Below are 11,537 nucleotides of genomic sequence, written 5' to 3'. Positions count from 1 at the left end.
CTTTAACTTCTCCTAGATTGTGTTTACTCAGGGAAAGCGTATAGGATTGATGAATGTAATGTGATTGAATAGCTTCCCCCCCCCCCCCCCCAATGAAGAATCCTGTTCCTCTGCAGGAGTTGATTACTTAGTGTCTTTAACTTAGCAGCAGAAATGACAATTTCCTGTCACTGTTTAAATTTCGTTTTTGCTGACAGAACATTTATGAGAATAACATTTGTAAAATAAAATTTAATAAGAGGTGACAACATTTCTATTACATTGGGTGTCTGCATGAAAATCACAAGCATTAAGCAAATAGATTCTTGCTGTCTACAGTTAGCAAACCTAATCCCATTAATTGAAGATCAGGACAGATTCATTCAACGTTCCAACAGACCCCAAGGCTCGGTCCTCATCATCAACTGATTTTGCTCTCCACGGTGGTCCCAGATCTCAAATATTTTGCAAGAAATCTATGTCCAAGTACAGATTAAGAAGCCAATCTCTGACCATAAGGCTCGGTGATTAGCTTCCGACATACCTCTGGTAAGTGGGTCCCTGCTGCAGACTGTTCCAATGGAGAGTGGCTTTTATACATCTGCTCCTTACAATTACAAAAGCCATCACGACTTGTTTCGATAAAAGTAGCTCATTTAATTTCCTTTTGAGGAATGTTTTAATGATTTGGTTAATGAACGTTAATGCTTTATAGAGCATTCATAATTTGAGATTACTTTAAGGAGAGGGCCTCGTCTGTCTTGTGACCTGTGAAGGGGTATGGCCCAATGCAGTTCAATGGAAGCAAGCAGAATAATAGTCTTGCACAGACTGGATGGGCCAAAGGGCTTGTTTCCGTGCTCTAGTGTTCTAGGTTAAGTCTGCTGGAAGATAGGTCCAGAATGAGAACTGACATTCTACCCCTTATGGGTAATGAGAACTTGACAGTTCTATCTTTTGCCCTTGAACCGTCACCTGCTCCTCGGCCGCCAGGAAGGTCAGGGATAGGGCAAACCTTGGCCAAGCAGAGCCTGCTCCCAGCTCCATCACCAATGAACTGTAAAACACCCGCCCACTGTGGGTGTGAGGGGGTGTTAAACGAGAGAGGGTTGGGGTCTTGTTAATAGTGCAAATGCTTCTGACTTGGAAGGCACGGCGAGAGAAAAGGAGGTGGTGGAAGTGGATTTGTTGGTATTTTTGGGGAAAGGGAACTGGAAACTAACTGGATAAGGAACAGGACAGGCAACAGAGGACTCAACAGCCTAATCATCGCAACAATCTAATGAAGACACCCTCACGTTGAACAGGATTAATGGTGAAGGAAACCACAGTGAGTCAGGTGGCAGAGAGACTGCTTCACAGCACCCGGGACCTGCTTCACTCTGTGGAGTTTGCAAGTTCTCCCTGTGACTGCATGGGCCTCCTCCACATCCCACCCAGCTGGTTGGTAAGTTAACTGAACTCTTAAATTTTCCACAAGCGTGGGAATACTGGGAGGCATTGGTGGGTGAGTCAATTGGGATTGGTGTCAGATTGGAATCAACAGGCCTCACTCCTTTCTCCCTCACTCCTTTCTCCCTCCTCCTGGCAGCTGGAAAACACACACCTCCTGATTCATGAACAGTTTCTTTCTTGCCATTATCAGCCTCTTGAATGAGCCTCTCATAGGTAAAAGTTGAGGGCCCTTAACTACATTTTTCTAAATAGTCCACACTTTGCCACAGTTGCATTATTTTATTGTTGCATTACCTGCTGTACCCAAGTATGGTTTGACTTGCCTGAAAAGCGCACAAAATAAAGCTTTGGAGCTAGCGATAACAAACAATTTCATTTCAGGTTGGCACAGTTTCTATGAACTGTTTCCATTCCCCTATGGCATGATGACCCTGAGGATCCACTTGAGATGTTGGGGAAAGTAGGTGAATTCTCCCTCATATTTCAAACCAGAAACGAGGAGACAAATGTCACCCCATTCAGCACAAGCAGAGGATGGCTGGAATATCTACAGGATGTATCGTGCAATGAGGGAGCCAAGATAGAACCAGCTTGCAATGTGTGGTGGAAAATCCACAGGATGCATCGTGCAATGAGGGAGCCCAAATAGAACCAGCTTGCACAGTAAATGTGGTGGAAAATCCACAGGATGCATCGTGCAATGAGGGAGCCCAGACAGAACCAGCTTGCACGGTAAATGTGGTGGTGAACTCTTACAGCGCCAGCGACACAGTCTGTGAGCAGCTGGTACATTCTCCCCTTGAATCTGTGGATTTCCTCCGGGTGCTCCGGCTTCCTCCCACGCACCAAGGATGCACGGGAGTTAGTTGGTCACGCGGGCGTATTTGTGCGGAGCAAGCTCGTGGGCTGGAACAGTCTGTTACCGAGCTGCATCCCAAAATCAAAGGTGAAGAGGCTGCTCCTCAAGGAACATAGTGAAACACACAAGTCTGCAGACGCTGTGATTGCCGTAAAAACACACCGAGATGCTGGAGGAACTCACAGTGTCCATAGGAGACACAGATGTATCACCAGCGTTTCGGGCCTGAGCCCTGCTTCAAGGAATAAGCAGAATGAGCAAAGAACAGGAAATCACAGAATACAGGCAGTGCTGGCCAGGGGGGAGAACCAACAGAAGGTGTTCATTGGATACGATCGGGTAGAGGTGGGAGTTGAAGATGTCTGTGCGACAGGAGACAGGGAAAAGGGAGAGAGAAAGAGCTGAGGGAAGGCAACGGGGAGAAGAAGTAGGGGAGGGGGTTAACGAAAGCCAGAGAAGTCGATATTAATGCGCAGTCGGAATAGACCACAACAGCAAGAGAATGTCGCTGGGCCCAAAAATTGAAATACAAAGGAAAGTCTTGATGCTAGAAAATTGAAAATGGTGAAAACAGCAGGTCAGGCAGCCCGTGGGGAGTTAACGTTTCAGAGTGAAGTCGAAAGGATGGGAAACCAAACATGTTTGAGGTTGGAAGGAAGGGAGGGGAAGACAAAGGGAATGTGGGGTGGTCAGTTGGGGACCAGGAGGTTGGATGGCGTGCGGTATAGGCGGAGGTGGCTGAGAGAGGAAACGGGAGCCTTGTTCTTTTGAAGCTGACCTGCGACACAGAGGTTCCTGCTACATCTCCTGTGGACCTGACGGCGACTCATCTGAAGAGCAATGGAGCCGAGCTCTGCCTCATCGTCGACATGCTCCCTGACCACCCATCCTCCGTGCACCTCTTCCCTCATCCTCATCGTCCCACTGAAATAGGTACAAAGGAGTTTGAGTGCCATTTAACCCAGGACCTCACCCACCACTTCCAACCAGGTAGAGAACCCTTGATGAATCAAGAAGAACCACGTTTGGCAAGAATCTCTGTCTGGCAAATCAAACCTTCCAACCAACCCCTTCTCACATCTTGTTTCAACGAGACATAGAGCCCCCCCCCTTCTCACTGTACAGAAACAAGCCCACCTACTCTCTGCCCAGTCCCATCCTCCTGCCCCTAGGCCATACCCCTCCCACCCACACACCTGTCCAAATTTTTCTGAAACGTCAAAAATGTAGTTCGCAGTCACCACTCCATTCCACACCCCAACCACTCTCTGTGGGGTTCCCCCTAAACCCTTACACCCTGAATCCACATCCTCCAGTTCCAGGCTCGCCCGAGTGGAAAGAGCCTGCTGCTGTTTATTCTATCTAATACCCCTTCATCATTTGGGGCTGCAGGTTCAGTGGAAACAGTGAACGAGTTTGTAAATTGTGTAGGGCTGAGACTGCATCAACAGCACAATATCCAGGACACCCAAGGCACAAAAATGAATTGCAGTTTGAAGCCCCTCAGCAGATAAGTAAAAATGTAGAGTTGATTATCCAACTGTTTTGTTCTCAGCTTCTTTTGGGAAATAGAGAGAGACAGCAACTCACAACTGGGTCTTCAATTCCTTGGTACACGGGGATACTGCCACCTGCTGGCTCTGGGCAGGACAACGTCAGAAAGCTCCCACATCAGGGATGGAAGGACTTGCAATATGAAGAAAGGTTGGATAGACTTGGCCTGTAGAATTTAGAAGATGAGTGGTGGGGGGGGTGGAGATTTTATAGAATCATTAAAAATTCTTTAGACAGACTAGATGCAGGAAGGTTGTTTTCCAATGCTGGGAAAAACCAGAACTAGGGGTCACAGTTTAAGGATAAGGGGGAAGTTTTTTAGGACTGAGATGAGGAAAAATTTCTTCTCTCAGAGGTTGGTAGATCTGTGGAATTCTTTGCCACAGGAAGTAGTTGAGGCCGGTTCCTTGTCGATATTAAGAGTAGGTTGGATTTGACCCTTGTGGCTAAGGGGATCGGGGGTATGGGTAGAAGGCAGGAACCGGGTACTGATCAGCCATGATCATATTAAATATTAGGCTTGAAGGGCCAAATGGCCTCCTCTCGCACCTATGTTTCTACATCGAGTTTCCCTACAGGTCAAAGAGACGCCCAGCCATAAATGGGACTGTCTCGGGTTCTAGGAAGCAAAATTTCAGAAGTGCCATGTTGCAGCTCAATAAGGCTCTGGTTAGACCACACGCAGAATATTGTCTTCCGTTCTCGTTGCCTCATTCCAGGAAGGTTGAGGATGCAGAGGATATTTATGAGGACGATGCCTGGACTGGAGAGCATGTCTTACGAAGCAAGGGTGACGGAGCTGAGTGTTTTCTCGTTGGAGCAAAGAAGGATGAGGGGTGACTTGATAGAGGTCTTCAAGAATATGAGAGGCATAGCTAAGGCAGACAGCCAGCACTTTTTCTACAGGGCAGGAGTAGCAAACTCCAGAGGACATGTGTATAAGTGGATGGAAGGAATGTTTGGGGCTTACATCAGGGGTAGGTTACACAGAGAGGAGTTGGTGCTTGTAATGCATTGCCAGTTGCGTGGAGGCTGGTGCAATGGAGACATACAAAAGACTCAGACAGACGCAAGGATACAAGAGAAAAATAGATGGTTATGGGTGTGCGTTAGGGAAGTAAAAACACTTTGCTGAGGGAACTCAGCAGGTCCTTTATACAGCAATGGTAAAAATATAGAACCAACATTTCAGGAAAAATGTCGGTAGGCGTCTGAACAAAAAAGTAGTAGGGAGGTGGGGTCACAAAGACAGGAGGTGATAGGTGGAGAAGGGAAGGAGGGGACAGCAGCGAACAAGGGGTGGAGGGAAGTGGGAGAGCTGGAAGGGAAGGGGGAGGGGGGAGTGGAGAGCAAGTCAGCAGAAACTAGAAAAGTTGATGTTAATGCCATCTGGCTGGAGAGAGCCCAGGCGGAAAATCAGGTGTTGTTCCTCCAATCTGCGGATGGTCTTGGTGGGACAGTACACAAGGCTATGGACAGACATGTGAGTACGCGAGTGTGACACGGGTCTGAAATAGTGGGCAACTGGGAGGTCTCAGTCACTGATGCAGACAGAGTGAAGGTGCTCAGCGAAGCGACCTCCCATTCTGCACCCGGTCTCTTTGATGTAGAGAAGGCCACAAAGGGAGCAACGGATGCAGTAAATCCTGCAAATACACAAGTGAAGAGTTGTTTCACTTGAAAGGCCTGTTTGGGGCTATGGGATGTGGTGATGGAGGAGGTGTGGGTGCAAGTGTGGCACCTCCTGCAGCAACAAGGGAAGATGCCGGTGGGGGGGGCGATTGGTGGGGAGGGATAAGTGCATGAGGGAGTCACAGAGGGAGTGGCCCCTACGGGAGCCAGTGTGGGGAGGAGTGGGGAAGATGTGTCTGGTACTGAGATCCTGTTGTAAGTGCTGGTAATACCAGAGGATAATGTATTGGATCCAGAGGCTGGTGGGGTGGTAGGTGACAATAAGGGAGATTCTATGTTTTTTACGTCTGGGAACAGAGGGAAGCAGGGCAGATGAGCGAGAAATGGAGGCGACGCAGGTGAGGGGTGAATTGGTGGGAGCGGAAGCCACGTTTGTGGAAGACGGTGGACATTTCGGAAGATCTGGACTGGAAGACCTCATCTTGGGAATAGATGCAACGGAGACAGAGAAATTGAGAGAAGGGAATAGAATCCTTGCAGGAGACAGGGTGTGAGTAAGTGTAGTCCAAGTGGTTGTGAGAGTTAGTGGGTTTGTAATATATGTCTCCCGAGATGGAGACAGAGAGATCCAGGAAGGGGAGATGGAGATGGATCAGGTGAGTTTGAAATCAGGGTGGAAGTTGGCCACGAAGCGGGTGAAGGAGACAAATTCATTACAGGTGCACGAGGCAGCTCCGATGTAACCATCAATGTAGCAGAGGAAGAAGGCTTGCTCCGCAAAGCCCAAAATCAGGCAGGTGTAACTGGGCCCCACATGGCTTCTCCTTTGATGTGGAGGAAGGAAAGGCTTACTTTGTTGAGTAGGTTTACATAGGCTGGCACACCATGGGCCGAAGGGCCTGTACTGTGCTGTAATGTTCTATGTTCTTTTCTGGCCAAGCACTTGACAAAAGATTATTTTTCTAAAAAGTGCTCAGTTGCTGCAGCTGTTTTGCAGGGAGAATTATCTTCAGCCTCTAAGTCAGGGGTGTCAAACTCAAATTCACGGAGGGCCAAAATTAAAAACTTGGACAAGTCGAGGGTCGAACTAAATATTTATTGAAAATTTTCAACAACATCTGCATGTTTTCTCTTCTTTCAACATATGTAATGTTAAACTTTTTCTTATTAAAATAAAGGTTTAATAATAGTTTTGGATAAACTCTTTCATTGTCATTGTCATTGGCCCATTTCCTTTAGCGTCTGAAACCGTGCACATGACGAGTCAATAAGGGTTGATTAAAGCAGTGGTCTTCAAACCTTTTCTTCCCACCCACAGACCACCTTAAGCAATCCCTTACTAATCACAGAGCACCAATGGCACAGGGACACGAGTGGAAAGAAAAAGGTTGAGAACTGTTGTATTGTGGTAACTCCACATCTGATTAAGTTAATTGTTAGGCAAGTGGTCAGAGAAGGACCCCCCCCCCCTACCCCAAGAAAGGCTTAAATCACAGGAACAAAATAAGCTTCAGTTTCACTGCTCCCAATCTTACACACAGTCCTGATGTGGAATGTGGGGTCGCAGCTCCACGTTCACCCGAGTTCAGGTGCTGTCTGTGTGGAGTTTGTACGCTCTCCCCTTGTCTTGGACCAACAGGTCGGCCGCCTGACGAAGGCACCCGAACCCCCCGTTGAAACGCCGGTGTCCGGGGCGGTGGAGGAATTGGCTGAGAAGAGCGCGTTGCTCCCACCCCCCTCCCATGGTTGGAGAGGGATAAACTGCGATCTCACGGCGCTGGGCTCATCTCCAACAAAAGGAGCGGGAAGCAGGGTCCGCCATGCACGGAGCGAGGGGGAAGGCATCGCCAACGAGACGTTCGGTCCGGTATCGCCGCTGAAGCGCAGACCCAGCGAGGATGGTCCCCAACTCCAGCCGCGTCTGTGTGTCGGGGAGCCAGGCGGGCTGAGTGCGGCTCTCCGATTCCCGGGATTCAGGACTCTGAGATCCCTCCACACCTCCGGCGTCTTCATTTTCACCTTCAGTGTGCATGCGCTATACTGGCGCGGCGGCCAGCGGGCCAACTCTAATATATATTTATTATGATCTTGCGGGCCAATTATAATTATACCGCAGGCCACATTTGGCCCATAGGGGGTTAATAGGACTGTGGTGGGTTAATAAGACTGTGGGATTGCTCTCTTGGGGCTGTGGCACTCCACCGTGCACATTTAATGGGGCTGGCAGTCTGGGATTACCCTGAAGGGATGTTGATCGGTTGGTCGAGGGGTCCCCTGGCATGCGCCAGGTCTGGGATGGAAACAATATCCTGTCGCCCATCCTGGTACTCCACGGAAGCCTATTGGGGATTTGCATTGGAGGAGGTGGACCTTCTCAACCAGAGGGTCAGTCTTGTGGCATCTGATATGTCTCTGGAGCTGTACAGGCCCAGGGCTACAAGGATGGCAGTGTGGTTCCCGATGCCAACTTCTTGGGGAAGGATGAGCCTTTCATGTGGTGTCGCATTAGTAGAAATACAGTGCCTCAGAGAGGGCATCTTGCCACTGGGAGATGGACATGCCATTCGACCTGAGGTCTAGGAGGTTTGCCTTCAGTCAGTGGGGGTCCCCCTTTCTATCTGGCCCTTAGCCTGGGGGTTGTAACCTGTAGTTCTACTCATGGCTAAGTGCTTGGCCAGCAGTTACTGGTGCAGCTCGTCGCTCATAAACGAGGATGCCCGGTTGCTATGGATATAGCAGGGGTGTCCAAACAGAGTGAATATGCTGCACAGTGCCTTTTGACTGAGGCCGTGGTCATGTCTGGGCAAGGGATGGTAAAAGGGATACGGGAGTATTTGTTGATGATATTTAGGAATTACATGTTCCTGTTGGTGGAAGGAAGGGGGCCCCTGAAGTCCCTGGTTGAATGGGTGGGTGGTTTAAATCAGGTGTGTTTTGTCTTGCTGATTGAATTCGTGTTTACACTCGGCACAGACCGGGCTGCTCTGGGTCAGCCTCCTGATAACATCAACCAAGTAAGGGAGTTTGTGGGCTCTAATGAAGTGGTAGAGCCTGGTGATCCCAGGGTGGCAGAGGTTGTTGTGAAGGAATTGGGAGGCAGTACAAATGTGGGTTGATGCATGTCCCCCAGAACAGGGCATCAGGAAGCTCATTAGCTTCCCGAGATGGTACAAGATCTCGTAGTTGTAGGTGAATAGCTCAGTTCTCCACCACAGGATCCTAATTTTCCCAACTGTTTGTTGTTGTACATAAAGGTGACTGCACGTTGGTCAGTCAGCAGGGTGAATGATTTGCTGGCCAGGTCGAGCCTCCAGGGTTGTACAGCTTCCATGTGGCCTGGGCCTCCTTCTCGATGGCTGAGTGCCGGAGTTCGGGGTCCTTGATGGGTTTGGGAGAAGAATGCCACTGGCCTGCCCACCTGTTTGAGCGTGGCAGCCAAGGTAAAGTCAGATGCATCACTCTCCACCTGGAGGGAGATGGATTCATCCACAGCATGCCTTGGCAATTTTACCCATGATGCATGTAAATGCTGCTTTCAATTCTGCCGAGAGGGAAAAGAAGGTCGATTTCACCAGTGGGTGGGCTTTGACCCACTGGGCATAATATGAAAAGAAGCCTAAACACCATTTTAGGGCCTTGAGTGTATGGGGCTATGGGAGTTCCAACAGGGGCCACATGAGGTCAGGGTCAGGCCCAATGGCACCATTCTCCACCACACAACCAAGGATGCTGAAAGCGCATTTCTTTTGGTTGTACGTTAAGTTGAGGCTTTTTAATGTCTGGAGAAATTTGTGTAGGTTAACGCTATGAAACTATTGGTCATGGCTGCAGATGGTCACATTTTCCAAATTTTTCACATTTTCCTTTATCCAATCCATCTCCCATTGGTGAGCCCAAAAAAGACCTGGAGGAAGTCATAAACGCAGCAACCCGCGTTGAAGACAGTGTTCGGACTGTCCACTGGGTGGATCGGGAATTGGTGGTAGGGCCTTGAGGTCAATGGGTGAGAAGACCCAGAACTGCTTGATCTGGTTCACCATGTCGGCAATGCGGGGGTGTGGGTAGGCATCCAGCTGAGTAAAATGGTTTATAGTCTGCCGGTAGACAATAACCATGTGGTTTTCATCTCCGAATTAATGACCATCACCTACGCCCTCCAGAGGCTGGGGGTGGGTTCTATGATCCCTTCTGCCAGAAGCCATTTGACTTTTGCTTTGATGAAGGCTCTTGGTGGTGACAGGTTTGCAGTTGGGGGTGAGGTTCTCAAACAGGGGTGGCAGTGGGACCCGGAGTGTAGACAGACCGTAGTTTGAGTTTGGAGAGGAAAATAGGAAGTTTTAAGGATTGGCAGTTGTGGACTGTGGTGAGGAGGGTGTGTGTACTGATATACTACATTGGACGCTCTTGAGCTGGCATTGGAAGTCCAGTCCCGGTATGACAGGTGCGCAGAGCTGTGGCATGACAAGCATCAAGTTCTTGTACTCTGTTCCCAACACAGTCAATGTCATGATACAGCTGCCATGGATCTCAGCCAAGTGGGAATGGATGCCAGGGAGACTTTACATTTTGTCGGGGTTACCTTAAGTGAGTCGAGCTGCACTATGCCCAGGTAAATGAAGCTCTCCGTGCTCCCTGTATCAAATAGGCAGTTCATAATGCAACCCTTTACCTCGATGTTCATCATGGCCCTGACCAGTTGATTTGGGTTGACCTGATCCAGGGTAATCGACGCCAACATCTGGTCGCTGTCTGAGTCACTGCTGTACAGCTGATTTGGGGGCGGTCTCTAACATGGCTGCCCCCATGCTGCGCACACATCGCTGCTAGAAAGAGTTCTGGGATACCCCTAGTGTCCCTTCTTCCCACAGGTGGAGCATGTAGCATTTTGAGTTGGACAGTTCTTTTGAAAAGTTTTGTGTGGCTGCAGAAGTAGCACTTTGGGTGCTCGATGGGTGCTGCGGTGACCGGGGAACCCACGTTTTGTGGTTGCTGCATTTCTTGAGAGGAGTTCTACGTTCATTTCTGCTGTCTCAAGCGCTTTTATACAGGTGAAATACTTCTTACAGGTTTTGATCGCCCTTTTCCAAGTCTCTGTCTGATGTGATCACACATGCATCGTACATCAGTTCTTCTAAGTGGACAGCAGCAGAGACTTCTCTGCAGCCACAGGCTCATCCCAACTCCCACAGGACCTGCATGTACTTACCACCGACTCACCAGATGCTTGTCTATGACTGCCCAGGAAGTACTTGATGTAGATAACATTCGTCGGGCTCCGGTACTGTTTCTGCAGGAGCTCGATTGTGGGTGAATAGGTTGTGCAGTCCCTTATCATCTGAAAAATGTGGTGGCCGACCTGATCGAAGAATGAATCTTGTTTGTCTTCCTCACTCTGCACGTTGTTGCGTCTCACAAAAGCGTTGAGACTGTGCAGCTGTAGATCGAATTTGACTGAGGCCTCCAGATCATAAGGGTTGTGTCCAGTTTATCCGCCCGCATTGCCTTATCCATGGCCCAAAATTAAGGTGATTAAATTGTAGCACTATTGATCAACCACATTAGACAGAGAGTTGTGATTAATAGGCTTTAAACACCTTAAGACATCAACGCAGCTCACATGTTGCTAGCCCGGTTCCAAGGCAGCTACTGAGGGAGGAGTTTGGGCATAACAGCCTTTATTGGGATTTCCAGGAGGGAGGAGTCACAGGGTCAGGGGGTGGCCAGCTCATACAATACATACAATGGAGGGATATGGTGTAGGGAAATTCTACATAGTGGGTAGAGTCGGTGATTTGTCCAGCACAACCCTGTGGGACAAAGGGCCTGTACCGTGCTGGAGATTTCGATGTTCTATATCTACTCTGAGGGATTCTGAGGCACAAATGCATGAAATTTAATTCACTGAACCCGAATCACAAAGGTGAAAAGTCAGTTGTTGAAGAGATACTTATTTTTCTCAGAATAAACATTTCAATATCAGACAAAATCTCATTCAACACAAGGATTTTACAAGTCGGAGCATCCATGAGGATGTGAGGAAAGAGGTGGAGAGGTAGAA

The 11,537-nt window shown here is 48.8% G+C and overlaps 1 long non-coding RNA gene across 2 annotated transcripts in view; it reads right to left on the bottom strand.

The window, feature by feature from the left end:
• Positions 1 to 385: 385 nt before the first annotated feature.
• Positions 386 to 11,537, bottom strand: part of LOC138754770 (uncharacterized) — a 33,999-nt gene continuing 22,847 nt past the window's right edge. For both annotated transcript variants that reach the window (XR_011351924.1, XR_011351923.1), the window contains exon 3: positions 386 to 3,217. This is a non-coding gene — a long non-coding RNA (uncharacterized lncRNA). The remainder of the gene's footprint in view (positions 3,218 to 11,537) is intronic.

Source organism: Narcine bancroftii, chromosome 2 (genome assembly GCF_036971445.1).
Source record: "Narcine bancroftii isolate sNarBan1 chromosome 2, sNarBan1.hap1, whole genome shotgun sequence".
Classification (NCBI taxonomy): Eukaryota; Metazoa; Chordata; class Chondrichthyes; order Torpediniformes; family Narcinidae; genus Narcine; species Narcine bancroftii.
The sequence above is the reverse complement of the archived record's forward strand: the minus strand, read 5'-3'. Positions and strand labels throughout refer to the sequence as shown.